Here is a 16068-nt window from a genome sequence, read left to right on the forward strand (position 1 = left end):
GAAATTGCCTCGTTCATCAGTCTGATCATCCTGAACCAACATCATCGTTCATTCTGCAAATGTGTTTACTTTGCTGTTTTGTTGTATGTCTTCAAAACATTCTCCACTCAGAACAAGTGCGTTTGTATTTGTCCAATTTGCATGACAATAGGTGGATTGAAACCTAGTCTGAGCGATGTGTGTGTGTGTGTGTGTGTGTGTGTGTGTGTGTGTGTGTGTGTTTGTGTGTGTGTGTGTATTTATAAATTTCTTTTTGACTTTTATTTCCTCTCCTGTTTCTTCTACTTCCTTACCTGTCCACCCCTTTTTCTCTCTCTCTCTCTCTCCCTCTCTCTCTCTCTCTCTCTCTCTCTCACTCGCTCGCCCTCTCTCTCTCTCTCACTCAGTGTGACTTCTCAAATGAGGCTTGAGAAGGCAAATAACCAAGATGGGAAATGTGTGGAAATACAGAAGTCATTAAAAAGCCAATTACCCACAGGTTCAGTGCTACAGGGAGGAGATCAGGGAATAGTGGAGAGCAATCGTAAACCCAGTGATATATGGAAACCAAATAGCTCTGTGTGTGTGTGTGTGTGTGTGTGTGTGTGTGTGTGTGTGTGTGCATGCGTGCGTGCGTGTTGGCTTTAGCGCCTTTTGTATTATGTGTGCATTAATTCGTGAGTGTGTGTGTCATTTGTGCGTCCCTGCCTGTGTGTGCGTCTGCTGAGGTGCGGACCAGACTTTTTTGTGTCCATACACTCGAGGCAGTGTTTAAGTATGTGTGCAGTGAAGTGTGCGTGTGTGTAAATCAATGTCCCAATGAGAAACGGATGTTTAATTCACTGTGTCATAAATCTGTGTTGCGGGGAACAATATTAAACTTTATTGCCATTTTTCACGTTCACTTTACACTGCCTGAGAGTCATCTATCACTTAGTAAACACACACTCACACACACACACACACACACAGCGGCACATAGTCACTTGTAATGTGCAGTATTCAAACACAATTACACTTGCTATATAAACCAGTGTGTGTGAGGTTGAACCCACCTGGCTGACACCTTGTGTGCATGCGGACACACATGCACCCACACACTGCCCCCCTCCTCCTCCAGCCATGCTGACGTTTACCATTTCACTCCATACACACACCATTATCCACTGGTAATTATCTCTGGACTCCAGAGACGCAGGGAAAGATCACGTAATTATACTCGTCGCATACACACCTCGGATCCGCACACGCTACACTGAGCAATGCAGCAGCCCCCACGGGGTCGTCTTCATTAAAGGGAAATACCACTGAACTTCAGCTGTTTCATGAAACTTTTATGAAAAGGCCAAATTGAGTTTTGACCGTGCGATGCATGAAAACGACTTTGGTGCCGATTCAGGATTTGGTGATGTGATTCAGCTGTTTGGCTTGGTGACTTTGTTCTTACCTTTGCTGTATGTTTCTGTTTTCACTCTTTGAATTAACACCTTCTTTTCTCTTGAACATTGATGTTGATTTGATACTGATTTGTTGTTCAGTTCACACCAAAACCGAAAGGATCATTTCTGCTCATCATCATCATCTGAGGCTGATTTTTGTTGCTTTGGTCATCATGTTTATCAGTTATGAAGACACCAAAATAATTGCTGAAACCTGAGAACAAGGCAACATCCCTCAGCTGAAGTCTGACTGAGCAAGAAAAAAATCTCCTAGAAGGGCATCCTCGAGAGTGTGACAACACTGTGCTTATGGTCCGGTTAGGTTTAGGCACAAAAACTACTTGGTAAGGGTCAGGACGACACTGTGTTTCGGCTTAACATGCCTGTTTTGGTTGCCACTAAAGGCTGGACTCGTCAGGGAGGGGAAGGAACTGGAGAGAGTTGGTAAAAACGGCATCTAGAGCCAAAAACATTTTACATCTTACGAGGTGAATTGAGGATTTATTTCGACCAAACCTGTTATTGTGGAACGATATCAACAAACATCCTTGGATATCAAAAAACAGTCAACAAATGATGTTCTTAGAATAAATATTCTCAAATAAAAATCTGAAAATGGACTGGCTGCATCTGGAGTGAGTTAACTGTAGCGCAGAAGTAGTGGTGTGTGTAGTTGTGCTGGACACTGCAGTCGACTTTCAGCAGCATCATCAGCAGTTTAACAAGCATAGTTCCCTTTTCTTTCACCACTTATTGTTCATGTTCTTCTTCATTCTTATGATAATTTTTTTCATGCATCTTGTTGTTTATCTGCTCTTTCAGTTCATCTGTATTTTCATAGTTTAAGTGCTCTCTTCTTTTTCTCTTCTTTGTCCATTGATCACTTTCTCTTCTCTTGCTCTGACTTTTCTTTACTCCCTTTAACACTTTCTTTATTGATACGCTGTGACACTTCAGGCCTGCACACGCTCTGTTGTTACCTCCTACACCCACACACACACACACACACACACACACACACACACACATTGACAAATGAGACACCCAGGAGCAGAGCAAAACAGAAGACGACCTCCCATCCATTGTCTCTGGTGTCAGCAGTCACATGCCCCAGTCTTCGATCTCCTATAGGTCAACCCTCCCATGACCCGCGCAGCAGGGGCTTTTGGGATTTAGAGTTCCCACAGGTCAAATCTAGCACAGGGATTTACTGTACGGGTTCACATGTCTATAGTTGTGTGTGTGACTTATAGGCTCAGTATTGATTAGCTATCTATGAGGAAACAGAGAGGGTTTTTCCCTAAAGGCCTGATCAATAATGCCAATCCCCCTGTCTTTACCACCTTATTAGGGAAGGATTATAGCAGCTTCACAATGGCCTGCAGGCATATGTGTGAGTCACCTCATCCATTCCTTCCTTATTTAACAGCGCAAAGCTCAATGATCTGGCTCAACAGTGTGAATACAGATAGGACTGTGGGGCGGGATCTACGTGTGTGTAATTAGCTCTTCAACCTAAACAATAAAATTGGGCTTTTTTTGGTTACTGCCTTCCAAAATCACAGTTTTTCTGCCAATGTTGGATTAACATATGAATATCTTTTCTAAATTGTAATGGTTTTAGGAGGCTTTTGAAAAAGACAAAATCCTGCAGATATGGGCACCTGATCAGAAACACTCAGATTGCTCATTTTAGTGAAGAATAAAGTCCTATTTTGTCTGATGCAGTTGCCTTGGCATCGTTTTGCCATATTAAAAGTACACAAAATACTTGAGTAAAAGTTTTAAAGTATCTGATATTAACTGTAGTTAAGTACAAGTAAAGTAAATTATACATATATTTACGTGTACAGTATGTGTACTGTACAGCATGGGTCAATCCGTAACCAGCCAGACCCTTTATCAGATCCAATAATCAGCTTTTTTTCCAATTATCAGAAAAGTAACTAACTACTAAAGTATTCAAATAAATGTAATGGAGTTAACGTACAATATATGCCTCCAAAATGTAGTGAAGTGGAAGTGCAAAGTAGTAGAAAATGGTAAGAAAGTACAAATACTGCACCTCAAAAATGTGAGTACATGTAATGAGTTCCTTTCAGGCCCTGTGTATTACTAATATGTAAGTATGTGTATGTGTGTGTAAATGACAGGTCCTTAATTAAGAAGTCTTGCTTATTATTAACTAGTCAGACTCAGGTGGACACACACACACACACACACAGAAAAAGGAGCACTTCAGTATCCTGATGCGAGTCTTTGTGAAGGTGCTTCAGACGGAGCAGCCAGCCAACAACATGTTCCTGTATCTGATCCAGATAGTTTCACTTCAGGGTCCCGTGAATCATTCATAATAAACCTCTGTGGTTACAGCAGCACCTGCGAGCCCGATGCTTGTTTTTAGCAACATCCAGCTTCACGTTCACATCAGGGAGCTTCGCAGTACAACCTTCTTGTACTAGTGTTTCCTGAGCAGCTCCACTCCATCATAAAGCTTAGTTCACTGAGGGATTTTACACAAAACTAAATTATATTTTACTTTCTTCATGACAAACTGTGGCTTTCTTGACTGGCAAAAGATTGACTGCTGTACAAATTTTCTCTTCCAAAACACGGTCCCATTGGGCGGGACTCCGACTCTCTGAGGGACCACCTGGACCTTTTGAGCCAGGTTTTTCCTTGTCTTCTCTGAGAGCTTCGGCTGGGCTGGCAACCGCTAAAGATGTGAGCCTGTAAAGCCTGCATTGTTCAAGATGTTAGGCCCTACAAATACATTTGATTTGACACAACAGGAGACAGTAAAACACATCAAGTGACACTTGCAGTGTTATTCCTGCACCATTATATTGCAATACAACATGCATACAGTACATTTCCATCTTTTACACATAAAAAGAGACATAATATACATAACGAGATATCATTTACTCTAGAATTCACATTGTGTAAAAGAATAAAGTAACCCTCTCTTCCTGTTTGACAAAACATACAGTTCAAATGAAAGGGAAACTTCTCTATATGTTTTTCCTGCGTGTTATCCTGTGTGTGATTCATAGTGCAGACTGACCTGTAGTGAACACAGCACATAAATACCCTCATCACAGCACCTGGAAATTCACTTCCATTGTGTACATGCTGGTCAAAACAAGCCTTTTACAGACACAGAGGAGAAGAGCTGCTGTATGCGAAAAGTTGACAGAACAACAATATGAAGTTTAAAAAAAGAAAAACAGCCACGGGAGCTGCGTGATAGACGTTTCCAGGCCACATGTGGACACAAACCGTCTCACCACACCATCAAATCACGTCTCTATCGCCGGCTTTCAAAAACCCCCATCGAAATCACAATTGTAAACCGAGCCTTCAGATGCTGATAGAACTGCAAAACAGATCCTCGCCCAGAGCTCATAGGACGTCTTAATCCAAAACACGACAGACACAAAACACCCGATAAGGAGAATGAAAGAGAGATTTAAGAGCTACACAGCCAAAAAACCCCGCACGCTTTGAGCAGAGACCCCAGGGAGCCATTTGAGCACATCGCACTCTGTGAACATCTTGCAATCGACGTCGTGTTTCACCAGCAAATCTGGGGATGTAATTGATCTATTAAAGAGCGATTTAGTCTGCGCCTCTTTATGCTTTGTTGCACAAAACGCTTTCATGTCTGAACCTCAAAACAGCATTGTTTTGTGGGAAAAAAAAGTTTTTTATGGAGCCTATTTAGATAAAAGTTCCTTTATTCTCTTCTTCGGGGTGCTGTGAATATTTATGTCCTTTGATGGCGATGGAGACAGAGATGAAGATGACGTGCATACACAGTACATACATTATTCCTCCTGTGTTTATGCATGCTTTCATGCAAACCCCTTAAAGACAAAAACACGTCCTGTCCTAGAGGGAGCTGAACCTTCATCCTCTCAGTGTTTGGCGCTTTGATCATCCTCCTTTCAGACAAAGTTGCCAATATTTGCTTCGTCATTGTGATTTCTTCCTTTTTATTTGCCTCCTGAATTCCCCTTTCACCACCAGGTATTGGAGAAGTGTCAAAATCTAGGCTTTTGTGTTTTGTTCAAATGAAGAGAGCCAGCCAACCGCAATGTAAACCAACGTAAAAGGCATTATGGAAGCTATTTACGAGGTCTGTGAAGAGTGACTAAATTCCCCAGGCGCACACACACACATGCACACACACACACACACACACACACACAAACACACACAGATGCACAGACACACCACCTGCTCCATTTTCTGTAACAGGGGTAAATGAATTAGATTTTGATGCTTTAAAAGCTTTTTCTTTCGACTCATATTGAAAGTAAATTTCCCTCTAATGGCGAGGTGTCTGTGTTTACAAGCCACTGATGACTGAGAGAGACGGAAAGACAGGAAGGAGAGAGGACAGCGGGGAGAAAAGGAGGATGGATTATAAATGGATTTTAAAAAGGGGGACAGACAGGGATGGAGGGGGGAAAAAAAGGAGGATGGAGAGGATGAAACAGGAAGAGAGAGCAGGAGCACAAGCACACACTCACATTCACGCAGACGAATGAGCTGTTTGCATTTATGGTTTTTTTCCCGCTGCCCCGATAATGGCGCTTCAATTATTGATTTGTCACTTATCAGATTACTGCAAGGCTTAGAGAGCAAGAAGAGGGAGAGGAAAAGGGACAGTGTGAAGATGAGAGATATAGTACAGGAGCCAGACATTCATTTAAACTAGAATGGCACTCAGTAGAGTGCATACCTCTGCCAAGGCCCAACAGTCCCCTTGAAATCAAGTCTAATTACCATCGGTGCCTTTTAAAATCACCATTATCTCAGCTGCACATTTGTGGTGGTTGCAGGTTTCTACGCCTAGTCTCAAAATCTATGCAAACAAATCTGCTAGATCTGGATTTTTATTCGGATCTGCATCAAATTATATTCCCTTATAGATACCAGCCACCTAAAAATGCCATATTTTTCATCAAGATTCATGCATTGTTCCCTGAAAATGAACAGAAACATTGGAAAAACGCCCTGTCTTGCCATGTTAAAGACAGTAAGGGAAAAAAAATCCTGGATCCGTCCCTTTATCCGGATCCACACCAAAAGTTAATGGGCTCTATTCTGGACCAGGCCCATCCTCCATCCAAGTTTTCGTGGAAATCCATTCAGCAGTTTTTGCGTAGGCCTGTCGACAAACCAACCAACCAACCAAAAAACACGGACCTGGGGGAAAACATAACCTCCTTGGTGGAATTTGAAAGATTTAAAATAAATAAAAGCTCAAAGAAATTAACTTCTAAAGAAAATCTACATTATACAGTATGACTATAATACCTTACAACATATTTTATTAATTCAACAATTCATTTACTGCTCCACTGAATTTTCCATTTTATTTATTAATTTCTAAATTCATTCATTTATGCACGATTTTTTCTTCTTCTCCATTTGCAATTTTCTTGCTAATTATTTCTACAAACCTATTTAATTCAGTATTTTCCTTTGTTTTTATTGATATCTGCTTCATTATGCAAATGAGGGGTCTGGCAATCCAAGTGTTTAATGGGGTCAACTCTTTGCCAATTGGCTGATCAACATCAGAGATGCATAGATCGACTACACATGCCTCGCTCCTCACTCCGGTGGCTGCTGGGCAAAGCTTGGGCCGTGTTGCCAGGTTGGAGAGTTCTTGGTTGCATTGTGCTGGATAACCTGGATAGACTTTGAGCAAATAATTTAAATGAATTAAGCAAATATGTATAAGACATACTCATGTTACTGTAAAGGTCACTAGTCATCATTCTCTGTGTCTGCTATTATTTATAGTGTTAAAAATAAACAATCACCTTCTTTTTTTACAACTGTTGAATAAATGAACAAAGTGTGCTACATGTAGAATAGCAGTGGAACATAAAACGACAGCAGGAAGTGAACTGTTAAGGGATCAGATCTCCAGCTGTGTTCAGCGGAGCAGATTGTATCATTAACCTGGTTTCCATGTTCAGCTCGCTGCACACATACAATGCAAATCATGGAACATGTAAAAATAAAACCTGCGTTGTAATCGATTTTAATACTAGATATGAACGTAGATAAAAGGCAGAGACAACCTTAGCTGTCAGAAATACATCTAAAAAAAACAATGACTGAAAAGGAAGAAAGGAATGAAGACAGGGGGAAGGAGAAACAAAGGTAAAGGGAAATACATACAGTGGAACGACAACCAGATGGATGGATTGATGAGCATGCAGGTTAGCAGACAGATAACTGGACACATGATAAATAGAGATAGAAAGAAAGGTAATGAATGAGTGTTGGCAGAAAACCAAACGAGCAGAACAATCAGGGCGTGAAGAGGATGAGCACAAACTACCCTGTTTATGAGTGTGTGTGTGTGTGTGTGTGTGTGTGTGTGTGTGTGTGTGTGTGTGTGTGTGTGTGTGTGTGTGTGTGTGTGTGTGTGTGTATGTGCTCATGCACCTGTATACAAAGACATATACTGCAGCTTTGATTATATGGGATTTCCACATATGTTTGTATATGTGATATCAAAATCAAATCAAATTTTATTTGTATAGCCCAAATTCACAAATCACAGTTTGCCTCAGAGGGCTTTACAATCTGTACAGAGACGACACCCTCTGTCCTTCGACCCTCGATTCGAGTGAGGAAAAACTTGCCCCAAAAAAGGCCCTTTTAACAGGGAAAAAATGCGGAAGAAACCTCAGGGAGAGCCACAGAGGAGGGATCCCTCTCCCAGGACGGACAGACGTGCAATAGATGTCGCATGTACAGAGCAGATCAACGAGATCACAATATATGATGATGATGATGATGATGATGATGATGGTGGTGGTGATGATGATGCAGGCCATTACCCATTCAGGACACGGAACATATGGGTTCCAACGCTTGGATGTTTGTGTGTGTGTGAGACCTCAGGGGGAATTCGGTGTGCTAAATGTGTGAAATGGGCCGAGGACCAATGGGATGTTTCTGTGTCCGACTCCAGTGATTCTCTTAGCCATGCCTTTAATAGTGATGATGATGGTGATGGTGATGAAGATGAGTCATTTTACTCGACGACAGTGTGTTTTGTCATCCGGCTCGAGTCACGTCTGCGCCACAGCTGATGCTCCCGCATCCTTCCTCATTCCTTTCCTGCCTCCCTCTCCTTCCCTATTTCCTTTCCCTCCTCGTATTCATCCTTCTGTTCCTCTGTTCCTTTCTGTCCTTCCATGATTCTCTGCTTCTCTTACTCCTCTTCCTCATTCAACAATCAAATGAAAATGATTTTCAGGCAGTAGAAAGAAAGAAAGAAAGAAAGAAAGAAAGAAAGAAAGAAAGAAAGAAAACACTCTTTATTCTTCTGCATCATACAAAGCAACCTGCTGCTACTAATGGAATAAAAATGACAGCTAGCACGTCCCTAAAGGATGAAGTAGGAAGGTGGGATGATGTGTGTGTTTGTACGTTTGTGTGTGTGTGTGTGTGTGTGTGTGTATGTGTGTGTGTGTGTGTGTGTGTGTGTGTGTGTGTGTGTGTGTGTGTGTGTGTGTGTGTGTGTGTGTGTGTGTGAGATACCTCCTTGCTTTAACCAGCGTCCCACGCCTTTCATAACCAGCTCTCAGCTCCTGTAAAGGGACTTAGTAACTCCCCTGTCCTCCCACACACACACACACAAAATAGAAACAAAGACAGAAGACAGTGACACACACACACACACACACACACAAACAGTAAGGATTTGTTTTCCTGATCTTGCTGTCCGGTAAACATACAATATAAACCATCAGAACTCAATTGGATTCGTTACTGTCACTTTATAGACTTTAAATCACTGCTGTACAGACTGACAGCTTGTATCAAGCGAAGTGTGCATTTGAATACATCCCACCAGCTCTTTATGTGTTCAAGTGCTGCATCAAGCTCTCCAATATCAATTCACCCTTTACCTTTTCATCTCCAAACTTTTAAATATGAGCTGCCATATAAAGATGAGACTATAAATGAGAAGACCTCGAGACTCTGTTCCAGACATTTAGCCTTGCTGGAAATCTTTGTCTCTCTACTGGTCTGAAAAGACAGACCAGAAAGAAGATAATGCCCTTTTAGAAGAAGATGACATCCAACATTGAATATATAATAATCTCATTCATTGAGATCACAAAGTAAAACTTTGACTACATTAGTTACATCAGCAAATACATGGCCTTTAGGGGCACATAGTTACATAAAGGTTTACCTTCAGGGCTTTCTGCCAGAAAGACTTTCAAAGACACGGTTAACATTTTGAAAAAGTGTATTTTAAACCAAACTATGATGTTTTCCCAAACCAAACCAAGTGTTTGTGCCTTGACCTAACTGTCAGTGACTGAACAAATGAGCCACTGCGACTGAAAACTTCGGCAACACAAAGCAACATTGCTTTTGGTTTCACACTAGTAATGAAAGTCCTGCGCTTGACCTATTCACCCAACATGACCTCCTCCACTGGCGCCCCCGTGTTTAATGACACAGCAAAAGCGCCCCCCTGGATGAACCTACGGTAGATAAAACATGATAAAGTGTCCTTTTGGCTGCCCTTTTTATTATCTTTTGTCACCCCTGCCTCTCAAGCATCCTGACTCGCCACTGCCTACCATGTCACCTGACTTCCAGGACAATCCATTTTAAACTGATGTATCAACGCCCTAGAACTTTAACCTACATATACCAAAACTATAACTTGTATAAAGTATTTAAATGTATTACAAGGAACTTTTAATTGCCTCTATATGACCTACATAAGCTAGCAAGACCATCAGTGAGGAGACTGCTATTTCTGTATAATTCTTCGAGGTATTCTTGATGCTCGTCACCGGATCGGATTCCACCTTATCCTCTCTTAGTCTTAATATTAAAACTACCTTTTAAGGCAGAGTGGTGAGGTTGAATTTAAAAGAGTGTAACGGTCCAAAGTGAGGTGAGGATTTGTGGTCTGGTGGTACGATACACCATCATCATCATCTTTTGTCCACAGGAGCCATCAAATGAACCAAAAATGAGTTCCTTATAGCAGATTTAATAAAAATGGCCGTAAACTTACAAGACTGTAAAACGGCATAAAGTGTATCAATCCATTGTTTGATTTATTTGAGGTTGTGTGACAGATGACAGAGTGTGTGTGCATGCTTGTTGTGAACCTGGTCATGCAGTGTATCATGTCTATGTGTGTGTGTGTGAGTGTGTGTATTGTGAGTTAACTGGCCAGCCGTATTACTATTGATCTGTGACCCACCTTTCGTATTGATCTGAGAAAACCCCACTGTTAACCAGGTTTTCTCATTTCCCTCTTACACACGTGCGCGCACACACACACACAGCACAGTGCGGCAGTGTGTGTGTGACAGACCACATTAGTGTTGGGAAACATTTATACCACACACTCTGAGGGCCTTGGCGGCTCAATATTTTTTCTCTTTTTTTTCCCTGCGATCTTCATCTGTCTCTTCCTACACAGTACATCACAGGCTTTGAATTACATATGTACTTTATATATTCTGAAATACGTCAGCTTGAAAGGTCTTTAAAGATCAAATGATCCTAAACTTTCAAAGATAAGTCAAATTTGATCAAAAGCCCAGATGAGCGTATGATGTCAGTAAACTCACGCTGTGTTAGTACGTGCTTTCATGATGTCTGTATAAAAACAAAACTTGTCCCAAAACAGACAGAGACGCTGAAGAGGACTATTTCAAATGATGCATACTTCATCTTACTAAGACGCGGCTAAACAACAGGACCTCAATCAGAGTCACCAGTGAATTCTGGTATCAGAATTTCAATCCTCATACCGGGTTTAGACTACATGATATCAACCCGATAACAGCCCGAACCGTAGCGAGGCAACGTTGGGGGGACCAAATCAGCCAAGGGTGAACGTAACACTCATATTACAGTGTTTAACATCGATTCTACCTACTCACTGCAGTGGACCGACACCTTTTGCTGGGGTACGGCAACACCATTTGGACAAACTACACACAGAATTGCAGTACACCGTATTACAAGAATAACAACTTGTTTTGTGATGATTATCAATCAGGAACATATTGATGGATTTTATAGCTGCACTTACAATATAACACCTAACAGGAAGAAACAATTATATCACCTTTAAGAGACCCTGATTGTGATTTTTGTCACATATAATAAATTGTCTAATTATTTGCTAAAATAGGTATTTTTGTGATTTTTTTCCCAGTAGCTTAATCTGTGTGTATATTTCAACACATCACTCTACTAGTGACAAGTATGTGGGTGTGAACCTTCTCTGAAATCACACTGCTGTCGCTGTGAGAGGCGTTCTCTATTTATGAACCTTTATTCGTTCAGTCGCACACCGACTGAATACTATTCTAAACAGATCAACAGCACTGTGCAGTTCCCCCGCAGCAGGTGGGGGTTAAATGCTGTGCTAAAAGGCACTTCAGCGGCTGAAAGACACAGGCGAGGCTTTCTGCCTTCCTTTTGATGGAGACGGCTTTGGAAAAATAAAAGCAGAGTCTCAAATTCTCAACAGTATTTGTGAAAACAGCTGGTCTCGCGTGGCAGCATGTGCTGGAACGTTTGTTGCACTGAGTTGACCCATTTATTTTGATGTGTGAGTGTGTGTGAGAGTGTGTGTGTGTGTGTGTGTGTGTGTGTGTGAGCGCGTGTTGACATGGAAGACAGATTCATCAGTTTTTCTCACGTTAACAGATTGCACCTCTCTGACCTCACAGCTGGGAAACAATGTGTGAAATGAGGGTTGTGTGCGTTTGTTATTGTGTGTCTGTGCGCGTCTCTTTGTTCTTGTGTCTGTTGTGTTTGTTACTGTGTTGGGAGACTGTTTGTGACTAAATGAAAGCATGTTTGTCCTTGTGTGAGTGATATTTCATCATATGGAAAGAGATCATTTTGATGAGCTGTGTGTGTGTGTGTGTGTGTGTGTGTGTGTGTGTGTGTGTGTGTGTGTGTGTGTTTTGCCTGTATAAGTAAGTGCACTTTTTTGTTAGCGTGCCATTGATGTAAAAGTGTGAATGTATCGGCATTGATGTTATTTTTTTTGTGTTTGTACGTACACTGTAACACCGCTGCCTCCCCCACAGACAGTTGTCATGTTGTCGAGAGTCGCTTGATAACAAACATCACACATATCGTTTGTGTGTCGAGTCGATTCAAGTCAACTTTATTTAAAAACAGAATTTTAAATGAAACAAATCCCTCTTCAAAAATGCTCCACAGAGCTGCAGAGGACTGTCAAATAGGGGGCTGTCTGTGTGTGTGTGTGTGTGTGTGTGTGTGTGTGTGTGTGTGTGTGTGTGTGTGTGTGTGTGTGTGCATCCATGCATGTTCACATAGGCGGGAATAAGAAATGTAATCAGGCCCAGTTCACTGTTGAAAGACCTGCTTAGAGACCCAGGATAGATTACTTTTAACACACACGCACACCTGCGGACAAACACACATGCACACATACATAAACATAAACACACACACATACCAGCACGCACACATAAACCATAATTTTACTTCTAATAAGATACACTTCTCCTCTGCAGGGCAACCCAACAGTAATAGTGTGTGTGTGTGTGTGTGTGTGTGTGTGTGTTTGGTCCAGTCAGTATTTCACTTATAACAGTGTGGATGGCCGAATGGGAGCATCCCAACACTACACACTGCTACTTGACACTCTCATCATTAAGGCGACACTTCTCTATGTATCTACAGTAAGTGTATAGGCTACAATATAGTACTGAACTGAGTATTTATAGTACTGTATAGGTTAGAAAATATGATAGATCAAAGAGATAACTCACAAGAGGTCTGGGCTGAGATAGAGAAACAGACAAAATCACAAACCCGTCTGCTACTTCAGCACCACGGACAGCGCCATGGATTTATCAGTACACAACACAGTCAGACTGATATCTCCTCATCTCTTGGATTCTAACTCGCACAAACTTCAGTCAGGATCGATGACTCAGACAGACTTGACTTACATGTTCAACTAAACAACCCCTCTGGCCCTGCACTCTCTACTACTCGGGGATGGAGGGAGGCGAGGGCTGGTTAGCATGAGGAAGGCTTTTTTCTTGCAAAGGTGATGGCATCCCACCTCATGACTTCCCTTAACTAAGGAGTCAACTTGACTTGACTAGACACAATCCGTGACTTTACTTGACTTGATTCGACTACCTTTAGAAAAAAAATGACTTGGGTCTTGCTTCAGACTTGGGCCAACTTCCTTGTCACATGTCTGCTCCCCAGTCCCGACACCAAAGTCTGAAGAAAGCACAGGAAATACGGGACGGTTATGATGCTGTCATGTTTGATAGCATGTCACGTCTTTCTTATTGCATCCTAACCACGATGATCTGGACTAACAGAAGGAAGTTGACTTTGCCTTTTACGTGTCTGTGTGAATTTTTTATAGTGGGGAATAAAAACCTGTTCTCACAAAAACAATAAAAGATTTATTTGGGGCTTCAGACTCGTCTTTTTGGTTGAGGTTAGATTCAGGGTTATGTTAAGGTCATGGTGCCTCCAGGAGATTTATGTAAGTTGCTCCAAGTTTGCTATTTCTGTACATTCCTTCCTCTTCAAAAGTCACTGCACTGCCCTTTAAAATCAAAATGCCATCACATCCAGATAACAGTCTCCAAAAATACGCATCAGTAGTTGAATGAACAGATCTAACAAATACATTTTATAACATTTTTTGCTTAACTTCTTAATTGTGTTCTTTTTTTGTATTATTAATACATGGAATCTACAGATGGCGAACAATAGATGTGTTTTGTTCCTGAATTTTTAATCTCTTTTCACATTTACTTTGGGAAATATTGTATATTTATTGTATCATTAATAGCAAATCAGGGATTTGATGTTGATTACCAATGGAGTGTAACATAACAGAGCAGGTTAGTTTCATCAGCTTATATGCATCCATAGTCCCAAAACAATTTAAAACAGACAAAAGAGATAAAAACCTGAAAGCAGGGCCTTCTACATTAATTCAGTAAGCTTTCACACCTATGCATTAGAGTGCATATGCACATACAGACGCTGTTAGAAGCGCACAGTCACACCTGCTTGATTCAGTATCTCTCCTCTCCCGCTCTCTTGCCAAATAGTCTCCCAGTCACTTCTAACTCACAGTCCGGCTGATGGCAGTCAGCCAAATGGAGCCAGCCGACCCATAAAAGCCCCATCCTGTGCCATAAAGCAGAGACTAAAACACACTTAAACCGTGAGCCGACAGAGAAAATGTGTTTTACGTTGTGGTTCAGAACCCTCGGGGCGTGGATACATTAAGACATTGATATACAGCTTCAGTGAATTAAAGAGCTAGAAGTGTTTTTTGCTCTTTCGCTGCATCAAGCATCAGCCAAATGCCAAATCCTGCAGCACTCTCAAATTCAGAAATTGTTTTAACTATTTGCAGGAGGTCTCTGCCACAGTTGAAAGTTGGAAGAAACATTTAGAAATCAGGAGATCACTGATTTGTAACCTAAAGTACAAAAGAAATGGTGTCACAGAAACTCATTTGAACCTCTGACATTCTTCAAAACAAGACAAGGTGAAAACCAAGTATATGACTGGACCGTGTCTGGTCAAGGTGCAGAAAATGTGGCCAAATCATTACTGGGGTAGTCAGTGGTAGGAGCTTATGATATTAATTGCAAAAAAACAGCACAACATTCCTCTGTCATTAGTGGTTGTTATTACACTCACAAGTTACATTCATATTTTACTCATTATTAAGACGGCTGTAGGCTGAAAATATGTATTGCTGAGAGGTGAAGCAATGCACCAAATGAGAAAAATATATATATATATATTTTAATGAAAGTATGTAAAGCTATTCTACTAGCACCCCCAAATAAAAGTATGACCCTGAAAATTTGCATAATATGACCTCTGTAATGTTTCTTAATTTTGACCCATCAGTGACACTATAACGGCTGGTGCTTTTATTTTGAAAGGACAATGCCGGCAGGAAACCGTTAAACGTCAGGTGTGTTTCTAAGAAGTTGGAGAGCGTCGTACTTTGAGTTTAACACCTGTCTGAGCAGGTCAAAAGGTTTCTGACTATGTCCTGTCTTGTTTTGACTGTCATTGAGTGACTTTACGACGTCCCCTTTTTGTAGTTTTGTCGAGTTGGAGGAGGTGCGCTGACGTTAAGCTAGCAAGGATGCTGCGCCGGCTAGTTAGCGTCGTGTTTACGAGCTGTTAGCATTCATGGCCTTGATACATGCGGTCAAAATGCTGCGTGCGTTGCTGTATGTACAGCAGCTATACGGAGCTAAGCATGCTAAAATTAGCATGGTGAAAGATATATTTTAGTTAAGTAGCTTAGAAGTTACTAATAATTGTATTTTAGATGAATATGCTCACCTGTAGCACCTTATCAGAGCTTGTCATTATGCCAAGATATACAGTGTTATTTCATGATTGTGTAGTAATGACAGGCAAATACATTTTCAACTTAACCGTTTTAATGCACAAATTTAAAGTATTGTTAGACTTTCATAGGGCTATAGTCGTCTTGGTCTATGCCTTATTTTCAATAAAGCTTGAAAAATCATATGGAGAGTTAGTCTATGATAAAAAGAAGACAAACACAAGT

The 16068-nt window shown here is 41.1% G+C and overlaps 1 protein-coding gene and 1 long non-coding RNA gene across 9 annotated transcripts in view; one reads left to right on the forward strand and one right to left on the reverse strand.

Moving 5' to 3' along the window:
- Positions 1–16068, forward strand: part of ptprt (protein tyrosine phosphatase receptor type T) — a 334457-nt gene that overhangs the window by 70778 nt on the left and 247611 nt on the right. The window lies entirely within an intron of this gene.
- Positions 8480–15872, reverse strand: LOC311254926. The gene is made up of 3 exons (XR_014622286.1): positions 15837–15872; positions 8997–9070; positions 8480–8675 (listed from the first exon to the last, which is right to left on the reverse strand). It is a non-coding gene; the product is annotated as an uncharacterized lncRNA (long non-coding RNA).

Source organism: Pagrus pagrus, assembly GCF_965226575.1.
Source record: "Pagrus pagrus genome assembly, chromosome: 3".
Lineage (NCBI taxonomy): Eukaryota > Metazoa > Chordata > Actinopteri > Spariformes > Sparidae > Pagrus > Pagrus pagrus.